Source organism: Triturus cristatus, chromosome 4_1 (assembly GCF_964204655.1).
Source record: "Triturus cristatus chromosome 4_1, aTriCri1.1, whole genome shotgun sequence".
In the NCBI taxonomy this organism is placed as follows: domain Eukaryota; kingdom Metazoa; phylum Chordata; class Amphibia; order Caudata; family Salamandridae; genus Triturus; species Triturus cristatus.
The window spans coordinates 225,744,278-225,763,052 of NC_140585.1; the positions used below are offsets into that span (position 1 = coordinate 225,744,278).

The 18,775-nt window shown below is 49.6% G+C and overlaps 1 pseudogene; it reads left to right on the forward strand.

The window, feature by feature from the left end:
* LOC146854145 (uncharacterized) overlaps positions 1–15,841 on the forward strand; it is a 33,192-nt pseudogene extending 17,351 nt beyond the window's left edge.
* Positions 15,842–18,775: the final 2,934 nt, after the last annotated feature.

An 18,775-nucleotide genomic window follows, 5' to 3' on the forward strand; every position in this document is an offset into this window, starting at 1 on the left:
ATAGAGTAGGGTAGAGTGTCATAGAGTGGAGTGGCGCAGAGTTGAGTGGGGTGGCATAGAGTGGAGTGTTGTAGAGTGACATGTTGTAGAGTGGAGTGTCGTTGAGTGGAGTATGCGTAGAGTGAAGTGGCTTAGGGTAAATCAGAGTGGAGTAGAGTCTTGTAGAGTGGAATGGAGTAGAGTGTCATAGAGGGGAGTATCATAGAGTGGAGTGGCACAGAGTGGCGACAGGGAGTGTTGTGCAGTGTCATAGAGTGAAGTGGCCTAGAGTGTCATAGAGTGGAATGGAGTAGAGTATCAAAGAGTGGGGTGGAGTAATGTGGAGTGGAGTGACATAGAGAGGAGTGAACTGGAGTAGAAGTGCCTAGAATAAAGTGGCATAGAGTGGCAAAGAGTGGAAGAAAGTGGAGTGGAGAAGGCCTGGAGTGGCATAGAGTGAAGTGGAGTGGAGTAGAGTGGAGTAGAGTAGAGTGGAGTAGAGTAGAGTAGAGTGGCGTAGAGTGGCATGGAGTATCATGGAGTGGCACAGAATGATGTGTCATGGAGTGGCATAGCATAAAAGGAGTAGTGTCCCCTTGAGTGGAGTATGACTGGTCTGGTACTGCACTGCCAAACAGACAACACTTTTTCAATTGAATTGTCTATTACATTTGCACAGACATACAGTTTTACTGATAAAACCATACGATACAAAAGGGGGTGGTGATGGAGGGAGCGTCAGAACCAATCAAACACTCACACCCAGTCAACAGATCTGGGTTTGATCCATCACCGTTCTTTAGCCCACTCTGCCACCCCAGTTCAGACATGGCCATATGCAAATCAGTCTGACCCTGTGCCTCATGGGAACTGTTGGACTTGGCCCTTTTTCCCTCATTTTTTTCGTTTTTGTAGTGTTAAGGTGCAGGTGCTTACTTCTCCCAAAATGGCTGCCACAGACCCCTGCTACTGCAGGGTGGTCGTTTTTGATAGTAGCACCCTAGCTGCCAGGAGCTGGCTGGGACCCACAACAATGTTGCGATACCAGCCCGCCTTTTTGTCCCATAGTTAGAGTGGGGAAGCTCCTGGAAGATGCTGGAACCTTCTAGAAGGGAGGTGGGGTTTTACTTTTGCCGCCTTGGCTAGAGGTCACCTGACCTAGGGCTACTTAAGAGTGGGAGGGAAGCTTTTGTGGTGAGTTGGCCATTGGGGTGAAGCAGAGCTGGAAGAATCCACCAGGAGTGTAGGCGGTAGGGCCTAGCCAGGGACTTATGCCTCTGAGAGTGACAGGATTTAGGTACTGCCTCTTAAGTGAGTGAGGTGCCCTGTGAATCCCACTGATCTTGCCCAGTAGTAGGAGGACCCAGAGACTCTCTGCCAACCTGACTGGGAAGGATCTAGTCGCCCTCTCCATCCCTACCCCTGTAACAGAACCCCTTAAGGGCGCCAGATACATCTGCGCCACAAGACTTCACCTGTCAACTGAGAACTGAAATCTAACTTCAAGAACTGAAACTGCATGACAAGAGCGAGCTGTAAGCCTTGAATGCCAGAGCTGAGACTGCGTGTCCAAGCTGCTCTAGTGAACAAAATACTAAGCCGATTGCCAAGACACCAGGGATCGACCAGGTACTAGCGCTGTGACCCCCGCGCTTCCTACCCTGGTCTGGGACCCCCGGCAGCGTGCTCCGCTGAGCACTTTACCCCATCCTTAATTTGAGCCCCCCCCTGCGACGACGAAGCCAGCGCGCTCACCGCTGCGGCCTGGAGGCCTGGAGGAGTGCCCTGCTGTGTCGCGAGGCCCAGGAGAAGCCCGGGGCCCCGTCGCTGCCGTCGCAGCCGAGTGAGGAGGTGCGCAAGGTCGGGGCCGAGTTCCCCCAACGTCGTGAGGACGGACGCCTGCTGACGCCGAGACGGAGGTAAGCCCGGAGGCCGAGATCCCCCCTGGTGCGCCCCCTGCTGGTCCGGAAACCGCACCGCACTTGGCCCGGGTCATCCCCTCCGTGGGAATCCCCTCCCCTGCCTGCGCGACGGAGAGACCCCGCCGAGGGATCCTGTCCGTGTCCCCCCTTCTGTAAGACTGAGAGCGGTGCTTAGTGAACTGCACCGGAGCATAGGGACCCGCTCCGCAAGTCCTGTCAGTCTTCCCGCTGGAAGCCGCCTAAAGGAACTGACTAACATTACCCTCGTGTGGCGCTTCCCGCCACCGACCCTGCTTCCCCCGCTGGAGGGACAAGGGATGCGAGTAGCGCACTGTATGACCTGTTCCGCTCGAAAGTATTCACATGCCCGCGATCGCGAGTAGTGCCTTGTGTTATATGCTCTACTCGATAGTGATTACCTTAAAAGGAAATGCGAGTAGCGCCTTGTGTTACATGCTCTACTCGAACGAAGTTGTTTGCCAGGAAATGCGAGTAGCGCACTGTGTTCCATGCTCTACTCGATAGTAATTGTTTTGCCAGGAAGTGCGAGTAGCGCCTTGTGTTATATGCTCTACTCGGCAGTAATTACATGCTAAGGGATGCGCGTAGCGCCTTGTGGTTTATGTTCTGCACGAAGGAAATTCTACACCAGGATCACGAGTAACGTATTGTATTATATGCTCTGCTCGACTGTAATTACCTGCAAATGGTTGCGCGTAGCGCTTTGTTTCATATGCTTTACTTCACAGGATTAGGGGCCATTGATTACGAGGAGCGCTCAGTTCCACAGGCGCCATGTTAGTGAGCCCAATGTGTCCCCGTTCAAGTATCATGCTTAGTTAGACGGGCCGTTCAGGGAAAGACTTTACGTAAGCGCGCACAGCGCTAGAACAAGGTTAGGCACTGCATAAGTATCACCCAGAGTGTCGAATGTAATGTCATGATGGTATTATAATTCATGTATTACCTTGTTATTTCCTGAACTGCATCTGACCAACTAAACTTGGATAAACTTGAAGTATTTGCATAATTGAACGGTGTGGCGTCCCTTATTGTGTGTGTTCCTAGCCCATGAGAAGCGTGTGGTGTATGGTTGCTTAACACATAGCCCTCTGGTTGCCCGACCGGCTCGCGCCACGCTACCGCCTATAGGGCCTGGTGACCCCGGGTTCCTACATTGTTGGCCAGCGGTGGGATCCTTGGGACTTGTGACCATACAGCACCCTTCCGTGAGGTGAAGGGCGCCACAGTTAAACGCCTATCCTACATTTTTTTTGTTCCACAGCTCAGAAACCATTGTTGCTGGATCATTAGTTCCACTGTCCAGGCAGAGAGTGCAAGAAGCCTGGTTAGCTATTGACTGTTGCCTACACCCTAGGAATTTTCTCCTTAGAGTCTAGGTCCCCACCTGCCAGAATGGAATCCCGGCTAGCTGACCTCGAGGGGTACACTGTGAGGCAACTGAGGGAGTTCGCGCAGGAGTTGGGGGTGCCTGGGATGCGGAGGGCCAAGGCGCCGGAACTCCGTACCGCCATTAGGGCATGGGTAGAAGCCCACCCAGAAGGGAGAGGGGATGAGGGACAGGAAGCGCCAGATGCACCTCAGGAAGAGAGCGCCCAGGAAGTCCTAGATATCCTGAATGTAGACATGTCCGAGAATGTGCCCCCAGGAAGACGTTCTGGGGCCAGTAGTAAGACAGGGTCTAGCAGGAGCGCGTCTCCAAGGGAGTATGAGGACAGAAGGGAAGAGAGGCAGTTAAAATGGGAGCTGGCCAGGCAGGAGAAAGAAAGAGAAATGGCCAGATTGGAACAGGAAAAGGAATTAGCAAAATTGGAATGGGCAATGGAGGAGAAGAGGATGGCGCACGAGCTTCGGATGAAGGAGTTGGAGCTGCGTGCCCTCCAGATGAGTGTGTCCAGTGAGGACACTGGTGGCAGCATACCGGAAGCTCCACAGGAGCTAGGAGTTTATTTACCCCAGGATGACATCACCAGGGTGTCTGAGGAGGCATTGGGGTGTGAACCTGAAGGGGGTGGTGCAGGGATCTCCCAACCCAGCGAGGTGGGAGGAGTGGCAGATAGCCCAGCTAGGTCCCAGGGAGAGAGGGTTGAGGGCCTCACGACCTATCTATAGGAACGCGTGAGACGTGGAGGTGTCCCGAGGTGCCCCAACCGCAGTCTCAGGGCCTGGAGAGTTCCGCAAGGGAGCCCCAGGTTGGGAGCCTAGGCTGTCCCGATGTGCCGCCCGAGGAAAGGGAGCCCCTAGTGTCAGGAGGACCCAGGGCGACTGTAACCAGCGAGCCTGAGGTTCTGGGGTTGGCCCAGTTGCAGGATTTAGATCCTGGGCTGGGGTGCCAAGGTCAGGGGTTGCCTGACCTGGCGGGTGGGGCCTCTGCTAACAGGGTCCCCCCAAAATTGACTTCCAGGGGTACTTTTCCCGTTAGGAGGGTGCTGAACTCTGGGAGGGGGTGCAGAGGGAGGAAGGTCTCGCCTCGGGCACCGACTCAGCCTAAGGGTTTAGACCCTAGGTTGAGGAATCAGTTGAAGGGTCAAGGCCCTAGACTGAGGAGGAAGTGGTGGTCTGAGGGTGCCTCGCAGGGTAGGGTGAGGAACCCCAGAAGGAGAGTTAGGGGGAGGAGAGCCTCGCCCCTGAAGGCTGGTCAGCCTAAGGGTGTGAACCCCAGGAGGAAGGACCAGAGGCAGTTTAGGACTGCAAGGAGGAGGACCGGAGTGGTCAACAGGCACTACAGGCCTGGGGCTACTGCCCCCCACTCCGCGAGATCACCCGGGCCAGAGACATCTGGACGGCCCAGGGGCCGGTCCTGGCCACAACTAGCTAGGGAGCCCCAGTGGGGTGGTTTCGTTGGTCCAGGGAGGTTTGTTAGGGAACCATCGGGTTCCAGAGCAGAGGAGAACCTGCGGGTGCTCCTGCCGTTGCGGGCCTGCGTCCACCTTTTCTCGCCCCAAGCAGGGAAGACCATCAAGGCATTGATCGGTCTACCCTGGCTTTCGGCTGGAAGGGGGTTATGTTGGACTTGGCCCTTTTTCCCTCATTTTTTTCGTTTTTGTAGTGTTAAGGTGCAGGTGCTTACTTCTCCCAAAATGGCTGCCACAGACCCCTGCTACTGCAGGGTGGTCGTTTTTGATAGTAGCACCCTAGCTGCCAGGAGCTGGCTGGGACCCACAACAATGTTGCGATACCAGCCCGCCTTTTTGTCCCATAGTTAGAGTGGGGAAGCTCCTGGAAGATGCTGGAACCTTCTAGAAGGGAGGTGGGGTTTTACTTTTGCCGCCTTGGCTAGAGGTCACCTGACCTAGGGCTACTTAAGAGTGGGAGGGAAGCTTTTGTGGTGAGTTGGCCATTGGGGTGAAGCAGAGCTGGAAGAATCCACCAGGAGTGTAGGCGGTAGGGCCTAGCCAGGGACTTATGCCTCTGAGAGTGACAGGATTTAGGTACTGCCTCTTAAGTGAGTGAGGTGCCCTGTGAATCCCACTGATCTTGCCCAGTAGTAGGAGGACCCAGAGACTCTCTGCCAACCTGACTAGGAAGGATCTAGTCGCTCTCTCCATCCCTACCCCTGTAACAGAACCCCTTAAGGGCGCCAGATACATCTGCGCCACAAGACTTCACCTGTCAACTGAGAACTGAAATCTAACTTCAAGAACTGAAACTGCATGACAAGAGCGAGCTGTAAGCCTTGAATGCCAGAGCTGAGACTGCGTGTCCAAGCTGCTCTAGTGAACAAAATACTAAGCCGATTGCCAAGACACCGGGGATCGACCAGGTACTAGCGCTGTGACCCCCGCGCTTCCTACCCTGGTCTGGGACCCCCGGCAGCGTGCTCCGCTGAGCACTTTACCCCATCCTTATTTTGAGCCCCCCCCCCTGCGACGACGAAGCCAGCGCGCTCACCGCTGCGGCCTGGAGGCCTGGAGGAGTGCCCTGCTGTGTCGCGAGGCCCAGGAGAAGCCCGGGGCCCCGTCGCTGCCGTCGCAGCCGAGTGAGGAGGTGCGCAAGGTCGGGGCCGAGTTCCCCCAACGTCGTGAGGACGGACGCCTGCTGACGCCGAGACGGAGGTAAGCCCGGAGGCCGAGATCCCCCCTGGTGCGCCCCCTGCTGGTCCGGAAACCGCACCGCACTTGGCCCGGGTCGTCCCCTCCGTGGGAATCCCCTCCCCTGCCTGCGCGACGGAGAGACCCCGCCGAGGGATCCTGTCCGTGTCCCCCCTTCTGTAAGACTGAGAGCGGTGCTTAGTGAACTGCACCGGAGCATAGGGACCCGCTCCGCAAGTCCTGTCAGTCTTCCCGCTGGAAGCCGCCTAAAGGAACTGACTAACATTACCCTCGTGTGGCGCTTCCCGCCACCGACCCTGCTTCCCCCGCTGGAGGGACAAGGGATGCGAGTAGCGCACTGTATGACCTGTTCCGCTCGAAAGTATTCACATGCCCGCGATCGCGAGTAGTGCCTTGTGTTATATGCTCTACTCGATAGTGATTACCTTAAAAGGAAATGCGAGTAGCGCCTTGTGTTACATGCTCTACTCGAACGAAGTTGTTTGCCAGCAAATGCGAGTAGCGCACTGTGTTCCATGCTCTACTCGATAGTAATTGTTTTGCCAGGAAGTGCGAGTAGCGCCTTGTGTTATATGGTCTACTCGGCAGTAATTACATGCTAAGGGATGTGCGTAGCGCATTGTGGTTTATGTTCTGCACGAAGGAAATTCTACACCAGGATCACGAGTAACATATTGTATTATATGCTCTGCTCGACTGTAATTACCTGCAAATGGTTGCGCGTAGCGCTTTGTTTCATATGCTTTACTTCACAGGATTAGGGGCCATTGATTACGAGGAGCGCTCAGTTCCACAGGCGCCATGTTAGTGAGCCCAATGTGTCCCCGTTCAAGTATCATGCTTAGTTAGACGGGCCGTTCAGGGAAAGACTTTACGTAAGCGCGCACAGCGCTAGAACAAGGTTAGGCACTGCATAAGTATCACCCAGAGTGTCGAATGTAATGTCATGATGGTATTATAATTCATGTATTACCTTGTTATTTCCTGAACTGCATCTGACCAACTAAACTTGGATAAACTTGAAGTATTTGCATAATTGAACGGTGTGGCGTCCCTTATTGTGTGTGTTCCTAGCCCATGAGAAGCGTGTGGTGTATGGTTGCTTAACACATAGCCCTCTGGTTGCCCGACCGGCTCGCGCCACGCTACCGCCTATAGGGCCTGGTGACCCCGGGTTCCTACAGGAACAGTCCAGCCCGAACTGCCAAGCCATGTCTTCCCTGGACCGGAAACAAGCTTCCTAGGACCGGTTTCTGGCATTTCAGCCGTCTTCAGCCAGGCTTGCTTGAATCCAGTGGCAAAGTGAGCAAGGGACTCATGTCTGAGCATAGCCTGCCAACTTATGGCGAACAAAGCGATACAAAAGGGGGTGGTGATGGAGGGAGCGTCAGAACCAATCAAACACTCACACCCAGTCAACAGATCTGGGTTTGATCCATCACCGTTCTTTAGCCCACTCTGCCACCCCAGTTCAGACATGGCCATATGCAAATCAGTCTGACCCTGTGCCTCATGGGAACAGTCCAGTCCGAACTGCCAAGCCATGTCTTCCCTGGACCGGAAACAAGCTTCCTAGGACCGGTTTCTGGCATTTCAGCCGTCTTCAGCCAGGCTTGCTTGAATCCAGTAGCAAAGTGAGCAAGGGACTCATGTCTGAGCATACCCTGCCAACTTATGGCGAACAAAGCGATACAAAAGGGGGTGGTGATGGAGGGAGCGTCAGAACCAATCAAACACTCACACCCAGTCAACAGATCTGGGTTTGATCCATTACCGTTCTTTAGCCCACTCTGCCACCCCAGTTCTGACATGGCCATATGCAAATCAGTCTGACCCTGTGCCTCATGGGAACAGTCCAGCCCGAACTGCCAAGCCATGTCTTCCCTGGACCGGAAACAAGCTTCCTAGGACCGGTTTCTAGCATTTCAGCCGTCTTCAGCCAGGCTTGCTTGAATCCAGTAGCAAAGTGAGCAAGGGACTCACGTCTGAGCATACCCTGCCAACTTATGGCGAACAAAGCGATACAAAAGGGGGTGGTGATGGAGGGAGCGTCAGAACCAATCAAACACTCACACCCAGTCAACAGATCTGGGTTTGATCCATCACCGTTCTTTAGACCACTCTGCCACCCCAGTTCAGACATGCCCATATGCAAATCAGTCTGACCCTGTGCCTCATGGGAACAGTCCAGCCCGAAATGCCAAGCCATGTCTTCCCTGGACCGGAAACAAGCTTCCTAGGACCGGTTTCTGGCATTTCTTGGCAGTTCGGGCTGGACTGTTCCCATGAGGCACAGGGTCAGACTGATTTGCATATGGCCATGTCTGAACTGGGGTGGCAGAGTGGGCTAAAGAACGGTGATGGATATCTAACAAACCGCAAGGGGAGTCAGAAACACTGGAGCTGGATTCTCTGCGAGGAGGATGACAGCGTCTAATCAGTGCATCAGGCGGGAACTCGATCTCCTTCCGAACTTGCCGTGGTGAACCGCAGGTAGACAGTCGAACTGGACCTCACCGGAACCGTGGTTTGCCAGGGCAAGTGCAGGTATATTTATACCTTGAAGGTGTTTAGGAATGCCTGTATTGAAGTCGGGCATCGGAACGTCATGAATGAACCCTAAGGAATAGATGTTTATGCAGAATATATGAGTTCCTGGAGAAATCAATATCCAAGCAAGGGAAATTCCTAAAGGCTTAAGAGTCTGGTTTTCCAAGAACTCGTTGTGACGTGGATTGACGGATGTAGGAGACGATGCCTGTATTTGGTTAGCATGGACAATGCCTAAATAAGGGCTGGATTTTCTATGCCTACATAAGGGCAATATGAATTGTATCTGTATAAGGGCATAAATTGGAAAACCTATATACGGAATCTAAATCTACACACAACAAGATGTCTTTGCAAACCAGACAGCTGCGCTTTCTGGTAAACTTCGACCTAAAAATGTGGGGTCAATTTGTGTAAAACGGTGACTAAAGCATTTACGCGAACAAAACAAGTTTTTAATACAGTGTAAATATGGCACAAATACTCGGTGCAAATGTGATTTGCACTTGGTTATTTTGGTGGCCGTTTTTAGCACCAGGATATAGAAATGTGACAATTTAGTTAAATTTTATAGTAAATTTTGGTCAGAAACGCTGAGCAGAATTTTATACATAGCTAGGTTATACAGTAAGCAAGAGGTGATAGAAAATTGGAAAACATAGAGGAAAGGGTCAGTGTATTCATATGGTGAGGTAAAGTAGCGGCTTTAAGGAGCCACGGGCAGGGGGCAGAAAAGAGTGCTGTAAAATAATTGTGAGATGCAAACAGGGTTGTTCCCGGGTATTGGAGTAGCACCATGGGCAATAATGATACCCTTGTCTGTTCTGCCGATAATCTATCCACCCCTCAGGTATAGAGAGGTAGAGAGGTTAACATCAACCACTTGCAACTGTGGGAGGTGAGTGAGAGAATGTAAGGGAGCCCAGGAGTGCAATACACTGCAGGAGGCGAGAGATCTTAAAGGACCGGTGGACATGGCCTCGTGTCTCAGAGGCCCTTGGAGAAGACAGGGTGTGGCTAGAGCCCTTAGGGCATGCATGGTACCGTCTGGAGCCATGTGTACAATTAAGTGGAAGAAGATGCAAACTCTGTATCTTCTGAGGGTCCTTACACTTTGAGGTCACTGGTGTGCATTCAGTGATGAGGCATGAATTGACCCGAAGGTTGAGGATGTAGAAGGGGTTTGCTTAAAAGTAAGGCGCCGTAGGAATTGAAGTCTAAGGGGGCAGGCAGGGACATAGAGGCCAAGAGAATTTGAAGACCAGAATGATGGACTTGCACTGGGGCCTGTGATAACTGTAAGCCAGCTTGCGTGGTGTCTATAGGTTTTGAGGGAGGAGTAAAGCTCCACTGGGTGCTCATGATGAAGGTGACAGAACCAGAGCAAAGATTTCATGGACCCTAGGCAACGCAAGATTTTTACCAGCCGGTTACATGAATCACCAGACATATTTGATGTTTTGTGGGTTATCGTGGAGTACTCTTGGTAGCAGTGGCCTTGGTGGTGGCCTAGCATTGCCTGTTGCAGCACCAGAAGTGTTCAAAAGAGAGGAAAGCAGAAGAGAAGGATTCCAAGACAGAGGCTGGGGCAGTAGTCAGATAGATGGGAGAGGGAGTGATTCTGGAAGCAATAGAGCTGAAGGTAGGAAAATACATTTGTGTTTTTAGGTTGAGCATCAGAGAGTAAGTAAACATCCAGGACCAGATTTATCAAGCTTTGCACTGTATCGAGGCTTTGCAGAAAGCAATGCTAGGACAACGCAAAGGCTTCATTGATATTTACAAAGCCACACTAGGGGTAATTTGTTGCACCTTGTGTGGCTTTATAAAGAAATGTAATGTAACGCAGCAGCTTGCGTGTCGTTATGTTACATTTCAAGCTGGAAGGCGTTCTATGGGCGGAAGACAGGCGAATCCATGTACCCACCCATGAATTGGATTTTGGCGCACTCCCAGACTAACTAAAGCTAGTAAACCTGGGAATGACCCAAAATGCTATGCCTTTCCAAGTCAGGCGTAAGGAGGAGAAATATATGTATTTCTCCTTGTTTCCTCTTTCCATGTGTGCTACATTTTGCCTCTAACAGTGTTTTTTGTACAAGAAGGTGTTCCTTCCTGCACAAAAACAATCTCACCCGTAATATAGCCACCACTGCATTATGGTGCAAGAGTGCCCGTGTTCGCGCTAGACAGCACGCAGTGAGCTAGCTCAAGGAGCGAGCAGAAATACCCCATATGTTTATGAATATAGAGCATTTCTCTTTCTTTCAAGCAACTCAGCGCAACACAGCAAGTTCCCTTGTGTGCTGCATTGTGGGAAATAATAACAAATACGCCCTGCAGTCTCGAGAATACAGCTACTATGTAGGCTAGGAGCCAGCGTGATTCAGTCCGTTACTGGCAAGACACGGATTAAGAGCGTGTTGAGTGCGGGATCAATCGGCTATCGCCCGGTTGGATTACGGACCCCTTTTCCTACATTACAATTCAACAGAAATCAAAGGCATTATAAGAACAGGTCGTTTTTCCCTAAAACGATGGGGCACCCCGAAAATAGGGATAAATATTAACAAAAAATCCCAAGGAATTTTGTTCCGCCAATTATCCGACCTACCAATTGACCCATATCAGTGGAAGATATAATCATATACTTTATTTGCTAACGAAGTCAAAGTTTGGATACTATTATTTAATTTGCATACTGGATCCGAAATGGACATTGTGTATGCCATAAACTAGTCCCCATATTTACAGTCCTGATGAGACCCGGTATTTAGAAGTGGGTCGAAACGCCGTCGACAAACAAAATAAGAGACAGCTCTGACTGAATTATTATATTATTTACAAAACTGTCCTTGTTTAATTTTTCCAATAACCTTTTGCACCTTTATCAAAAATTGTTTTTGTTTATTTGTGTCTGTGTGGTTATGGTTTCACTGGGGTCACTTTGCACTGTGAATGTAAGAAAAAGAGAGGAGTAATGTATATATGATATGTTTTTATATGTGTTTTGAAAAAAGTTTTTTTGCTAAATAAAAGACCTCGGCTGAGGCTTTGTAAAAATATTGGTTGTGTGTAGGCTTACTGTGTGAAGTACTAACTTCATGTTAGTTTGGTGAGAGATTAACTCAAAGACAACTACTGATGTTGTATGTGATAGATAACTATTTTCAAATGAGTTCCTTGTGAACATTGTTTTGTAGTACACTATGTAGGCTAGGACAGAGCCAGAGAGAGAGGGATAGCTCTTGTTGACAAACAGATGGTAAGATAAGATAAAGCAAAAGGGGGATACAATGTGATAAAGGAAGGTGGTCTACTGGTAGAAGAGGAGGGGGTAAGGATAAAGCAGTGGTGGTTCTCCGCTGAGATTTCACTGAGCACCAGGACGCTGTGGTGTACATGGAGAGGAGTTGGGGTCAAGAACAAAGCTGGAGGAGATGCCCACTCTACAAGGGTGAGCCGAGGGTTGGGACATTAGATGAGCAGCATGAAGTCCTTGAGGACTGGTCACCGCAGTAGGAACGAGAGCCGGTGTTGGCTGGGCGGAGCCTATATGCTGCAGGAGCATACATCTTTGAAGAACATGTGTAATATATTCTAGGTAATGCATGGACGTGTTCTTCATGGCACGCTAGATCACTCTTACGGTTTTTACGTCAGTGCTACCATGTACATTAGAGCTCTCACAGGCTTGCAATAGCAATAGTGCACCACTTTTTTGGTCCAGGGCCTCATATAGCTCTAATGATAATGCCCTGGAAAGCTTTGTCAATTTAATTAATATAATGCTTCCATGCAAGTCATGAAGTGACAGCTATAGCAGTAAGGACACTGTAAAGTAAACACATTTTTCTATCCAATACAACTTTTTCATTTTGAATAAATAAACTCAGTTCCCTGAAACAAAAGCCTGCGGTTTCAATGAAATAGCATGATCTTTTAATGATGTACCAACTTTTGATGTTTAGTAAATACATATTTGTTCCCTTTCACTCACCTTTCACGTACTTCCATGTAGTACTGCCCGGCATTGACGGATTCTGCTTTGCATGCCATGTCACCATGGATCTCTCTCACATCCCAGGAATTTCCACTATTATGTGAAAAATGGCCACAATATACCAAGAATGAAAGCCATTATGCCTGGGCCACCCATTTGACGGTGGTGGGCCACAGATTTCCAAATATCCCCCAAGATGCCAAGAATAAACAGTATCGTGCCAGTCTGAGCTCCATCATGCTACAGGTGCCCATATCATGAAAGAATGACTACCATTATGGCAGCACCAGCATAATGACAGGATCAGCTCCAGGATGCCAATGGTGACCAACATTATGCCAAGACAAGCAAAAACCTCCATTTACCAGGACTGCAGGGACGAGATAAGACGCTCTTTCTAATCGTGATATATAACATATGGATGAATCTTTGTCTTGAGAAAGTCCTCGGACAATTAGGCGCCATGGACGAAACACGTGGCGGCTGTTTGCTTTTCTTCCTTTTCTCTGTCTGTGAACGTGCACTAAATAAAAGGATAAAATAAAAATAAAAAACGTTTTAGACGACATCATTCTTAACACCATATATATGAGTGCATCCTTCCTGCCCATGATATGCCACGGATTTTGAGTATTACCTCAGAGGTCATCCTTCCCTGGATGTCTAAAATATGCTGAAATGACTACCACTATAGTAGGGACAGTATCCTACCAGGGGTGAGCCCATATTGCCAGGCATGCCCAGTATACACTAGGGTTGGACCGTATCATGCCCAGGGTCCACTGGCTGCCCAGAGGGGCACACTAGGACCGAAAAGAACATGCGCGCAGACCACATTTTCCAGCAACAATCAAGTCCAATTCCCCCTGACTATCTCTACGGCTCGTGTGGCACTGGCACACGCTGCATCCTATGTTAGCTTTTGCACCACACAGCTTCCACACCTGGCTTCCTCTGCATATCTCCAGTTTTATCCTGTAATCACACAGATTTGCTCTATGGCCGCATAGATCTCGGAATGCTCGCGGGGGTGGAGCCCCAGTCACATACCCTTAGTGTGCTTGACATTGTTGGCCTGCAACACGTCCACGTGACAACCCAATGGTGACTGGCCATTGTTGCATGCTCCTTCCCCATGCTGTCAATCACACTGTGAGTGTAAATGTGCAGGCTTGTCATTGCCTTGCTGGCGTCTGTGGGCTGGCTCTGAGTGTTTAGTGGACACAGGAAAACAAACTCTGCATGTGTGATGGGCCACCTATCACACAAGCTCACTTTGAGTAGTTCTAAGGATGTGGGCCATTAACATTTGGGTGTAATTTGTAAAAAATTAACTGCTGAGCCCCTTGTCAGGAGGCCACTGCAGCTTGCACCACCCACTCTCCCTCCCGGAGCTGCCAATAACAGAACCAACACAACTACTAACCATCACACACCTACAAGTGTAACATTTCATTCTATTTCTGGTCTCCAAAGAATGGCTTGGGAAGAAGATATTTGTCATTTTGAATGCATATTGAAGTAATAGCCAGCAGTTGTTGTGCTCATCTGTAAATTTAGCCAACAGCGCCACCCTTCGTGGTGTTGCCAATTAAGTGCTAGTGCCGAGCATTGGACACCATTGGCTCAAATTAAGCACTGGATGAAATTGGCTTCCGGGTCTGTAGCCTTGATCATTCCTTGCAGTTTGCTCGTATACCATGCCTTAACTATGGCAGTAGCCTCAAAGCTTTCTTTTTCCCTCATCCTTTTGCTTTCTCGGTTTTGTCTCCTTCAGCATTCATGTGCCGAGATCCAGTCTCGTGTCTGCCAGAAGCCCTCGGACTGTGATGGGTGCTTGGGTCTCTACACCTGCAAGCTTGCAGTGGGAAAGTGCGACTTCAAAAGCCTCTCCAGGAAGACAGGTATTGCACGTCGCACACGACTGGAGAGGAATGGCATCTACAGCCTCATCCGGGCCCCTGCGCGTGAGCATAGCCTTCCGACCACCCTCACCGCTGCTAGGGTGTCCTCTGATCCCCAGGCCTTAGGGGCAGGCAAGTCCAGTCCTGTTTTATTAACTTACTGCCCAAAGCTTGTTGGGGTCTGCAGTAAAATGCTGTCAAAATAAATTGTTCTTTGATTACTTCTTTTCATGCCTACCTCTGGGCAGAGAGCTCTTCAGTCATAGTTCAGCTGTTGGGATAAATTTAGAGACTGCTCATGTCCTGCATCTGCACGTCTTCCTTTAACTCCTCGGGCCTCCTGGTCCTCCTTTTTGGACCTACTGGTCATCCAGGGACTTGTCTGCATTGCCTCACAACTCACTGGCTAGCCTGTCTATACTGGGAACAAGACTTTGCTATCCTGAACCTACCTGTCCTTCATATCTTTTTTTTACACTTAGAGGCATATTTATAAGCCCCTTGCGCCACCGTAGCATCACGTTTTGTGACGTTCCGGCAGCGCAAACCACAAAATCATATTTATGAGGTCAGGCTTTGAATGGCCTCATAGATATGGAGTAAGGCAATGCAAACCACTGCGGTGACTTGCTCTGCGCTTTGAAGGTGCTCCGTGGGCGTTGCGGTGGGTGTTCCCATGCAACACCCATGGATTTGGACGCTTCCCCAGATTTACATGTAAACCTGGGGAGGTGCAAAACCTTATGCTTTCCCAGTAGAGGTATAACAAAATGAAATAACTTTATTTCTCTTCGTTTTTTCCTCTTTCCACAGCATTCTGCAGCACATATAGAAAGAGGAATAAGCCTCCCAGGATTGTGTTTGTGCAGGAAGCTACCCCTTCAGGCACAAAAACAATCCTGCCAACAACACTGGCACCCTTTCACCATGGTGCAAGGGTGCTTGCGTTGGCACTAGGCAGCACACTGTGTGCCAGCGCAGGGGGAAAAGACAGAAATGCATAGTATTACATAAATATGGGTGTATTCCTGCCTTCTCACGTAGGCCAGCGTAGCGAGCTGACTTCCTGCGCTGCCTTACACTGAATCCCCATAAATGAGGCCCTTCGCTCTTAAGAGCACCCTGGTTCCACCAACTCACACCTCACCGACTAATACTGGAAACTGAGCCAACCTCTGATATTCCTTCTTCAAACTAGCAATTCCTCCTATTAAAACTTCTGACCTTCTGCTGAGCCATCACACCAGCAGCACTTACTTATATTGCCTTTAAATGCCTCTATATTCAGCCTGTAATATCAAACGGCCAGAGACAAATCCTTATCAGGTAATAAAACATGGAAAGCAACCACAAACAGGAAGCAAAGAGAAGGAGGACAGCCACTATCCATTAACTCTCATTCTCATATAAAGGTGCATCATCCCTTTTTAAGCTAGGCCCAATCTGTTGTCACCTCTCTACTTAGTCCCTTCAGAGCCTCTCCCATCTTCCTGTGTGTTTCCCTCCTTTCCTCACCCATCACCTGCTATCTAGTCTCCCTTTGGCTTTCCTCACAGGACGGAGCTGCAGCTCTCCCGAAGGACTGGCCGCCAAGCTTCGCTATCCATCCAAGTCTCTCCGTATCAGTAAAAAGTGCTGTTAGTTCAGGTCACGGTTAAGGTTTCAGGTGACCCTCCAATGGTCTCACAAACAAATACACTCTGGTAAACCCCTGCAAAGCCCATGGACTTTTATATACAGGCCCAAGGTAGCAAAGGATTCACTTAGTTGATTTGATCACCATGCATGATCCCCCTCTGGTAAAGTTTGAAAAAATCCTTCACTATTCTTATAGTTGATTAAGTGTACGTAATATTTTACGCCTACTTTATGTGCTTTGTGCCTGTATGACCATAAATGCTTCTCTCTCTGAGGGCCAGATTTACCACATACTCACGCAGTGCAGCGCCCGAAAATGCTGCTCTGTGGGAAAAGGAGAGAGCAGGAGAGCACCACATTTTCTGATATGAGGCACTCTCCTCCCCTCTCCCTAGCGCCGGCCCTTAAATCAGTGCCATGGCGAAAGGGTGTCTCTGTTATGTTATGTTAGCAAAAATTTGTATTGTAGAGCGCACGGTCACCGAGAGGTTTCATGGCGCTAATTGTGTGAGGCGTGCTAAGCGTAAGTTTGCAAGTACAGCCAGGTCTTAAGAGCCTTTCTAAAACCCATCAGGTTATCCTGCCTCCTGATGTCCAATGGTAGAGAGTTCCAGAGGCTTGGAGCTAGGTAAGAAAACCTGCGACCGCCTTGGCGTTTGAGTTTGAAGACGGGTGGTGAGAAGATTAAGATGAGCAGATCGAAGGTTGCGGCGTGGGACATGTTTGACAATCAGGTGGCTGATAAATTTGGGGGTTCTGTGATACAGAGTCTTAAATATCAGGCATCCAGTCTTAAAGATTGCACATTGGGCGATGGGAAGCCAATGCAATTTGGCCAACAGTGGACTGGCCGGGAGCCATTTAGGATGTTTCAGTATTAGTCTCGCTGCCTGGTTTTGTACTATTTGAAGACTCTTGAGTAGACACCCAGGCAGACGAGATAGATGGAATTGGAAAAATCAAGGCGCGACAATACCAAGGAGATCACTACCTGAGTGAGTGCCGATTGGGTCAATAAGTGGCTGATTTTCCTAATTTTCCTCAGTTGGAACACACAGGATGAAACCATTGACCCCACCTGACCTTTGAGAGAGAGGTCAGAGTCAAGGGTGATACCCAGGCTCTTCACTGAGGCAGATGGAGTGGGAGGTGGTCCAAGGTCCGTAGGCCAGAAATGAGGGCTCCAATTGATCTCGCTCCTTCCCGGCAATACTAATTCTGTCTTGCCGGGGTTTAGTTTAAGAAGGTTAAGGTTCATCCAATGCTGGATGTGGAGCATGGTGGCTTGGAATTCGAGAGCTGAGTCCGGGGAATCCAGTGTGAAGATAAGTTGGAGGTCATCCGCATAGTTGAATGTGGTTACCTTCCTGTTTTTTAAAGAGTTTACCAAAGGCTTTAGGTAAAGGTTAAATAAATGAGGTGAGAGGGACGAACCCTGAGGTACACCACAGAAGGTGGAGGAACTGGGTGCCGTGAAAGGTCCGAGACAGACTGCTTGAGTTCGGTCGTCAAGGAATGATTCAATCCAGTTGTATGCAGGGCCCTGGAGGCCAGCCTGCTTGACACGGGCCAACAAGATGGTATGATCGACCGTGTCGAACGCGGCCGACAAATCGAGAAGAACAAAGGGCTTGAGAGATTCCCTTGTCCGTGTTTGCTCTCAGCATGTCCAGGACTGCGAGGATGACTGACTCGGTGGAGTGGGTGGGTCGGAAGCCCGCTTGGTTGGGTTCTAGATAATCAGACTGTTCTAAAAAATTGGAAAGGGACTTGGCGACATGGGCCTCAAGAATCTTTGCCAAGTAGGGAAGGAGAGAATCTAGCATAGGTTTTGAAATGGGAAAGATACCATTCAAGTACAAAATACCATGCTTAGACTAACTTTAAACCTTTTCTCACTTTGTATGTGTGCTGTACAGTGCAGCACACATGCGAAGTCGGAAAATAAAGGAGAAAAAAAGCATTTCTCCTTCATAGCGCCTGGTTGAAGTGTGCCCTATTTTCTGATGCTAAACCCGGTCTACTTTATTTAGTAAATTGGGTTTAGCGTCACAAACCTTGGGTGGGTGCATAGGAACGGCCATGCACCACCCATAGTACGCCCCCTTGGTGCTAAGTAATGCAAAGTAGCGCATATCACATTGCTATCACATTATTTCCAGCACTAAACAAGTTTAGATCTGGAAAGAAAACTGAACAAAATTATTTTACGCAAAAACAACAGTTGATGGACAGAATGCAGAACAATGTCATACATTCACCCCAGTACAGAGATCTAAATCCATTGCTTTTTTGCTCACCATGTCGTTCCAGTTTGAACCCAGCCGTATGCAAATCAGTCTTGACCGTGTGCCTCACGGGATCAGTCCAGCCCGAACTGCCAAGCCAGGTCCTCCCTGGACTGGAACCAAGCATACTAGGACCGGTTTCGGGTTTTCACCCCTCTTCAGCCAGATTATCTTGATTCCAGTGGCATGGAGAGCAAGGGACCCACGTCTGGGCGTACCCTTCCCACTCAGGGTGACAAATGCAAAAACAACAGTTGATGGACAGAATGCAGAACAACGTTATACATTCACTCCAGTATAGAGATCTGGGCCTAAATCCATCGTGTTTTTGCTCACCATGCCGTTCCAGTTTGAACCCAGCCATATGCAAATCAGTCTTGACCCTGTGCCTCATGGAACAGTCCAGCCCCAACTGCCA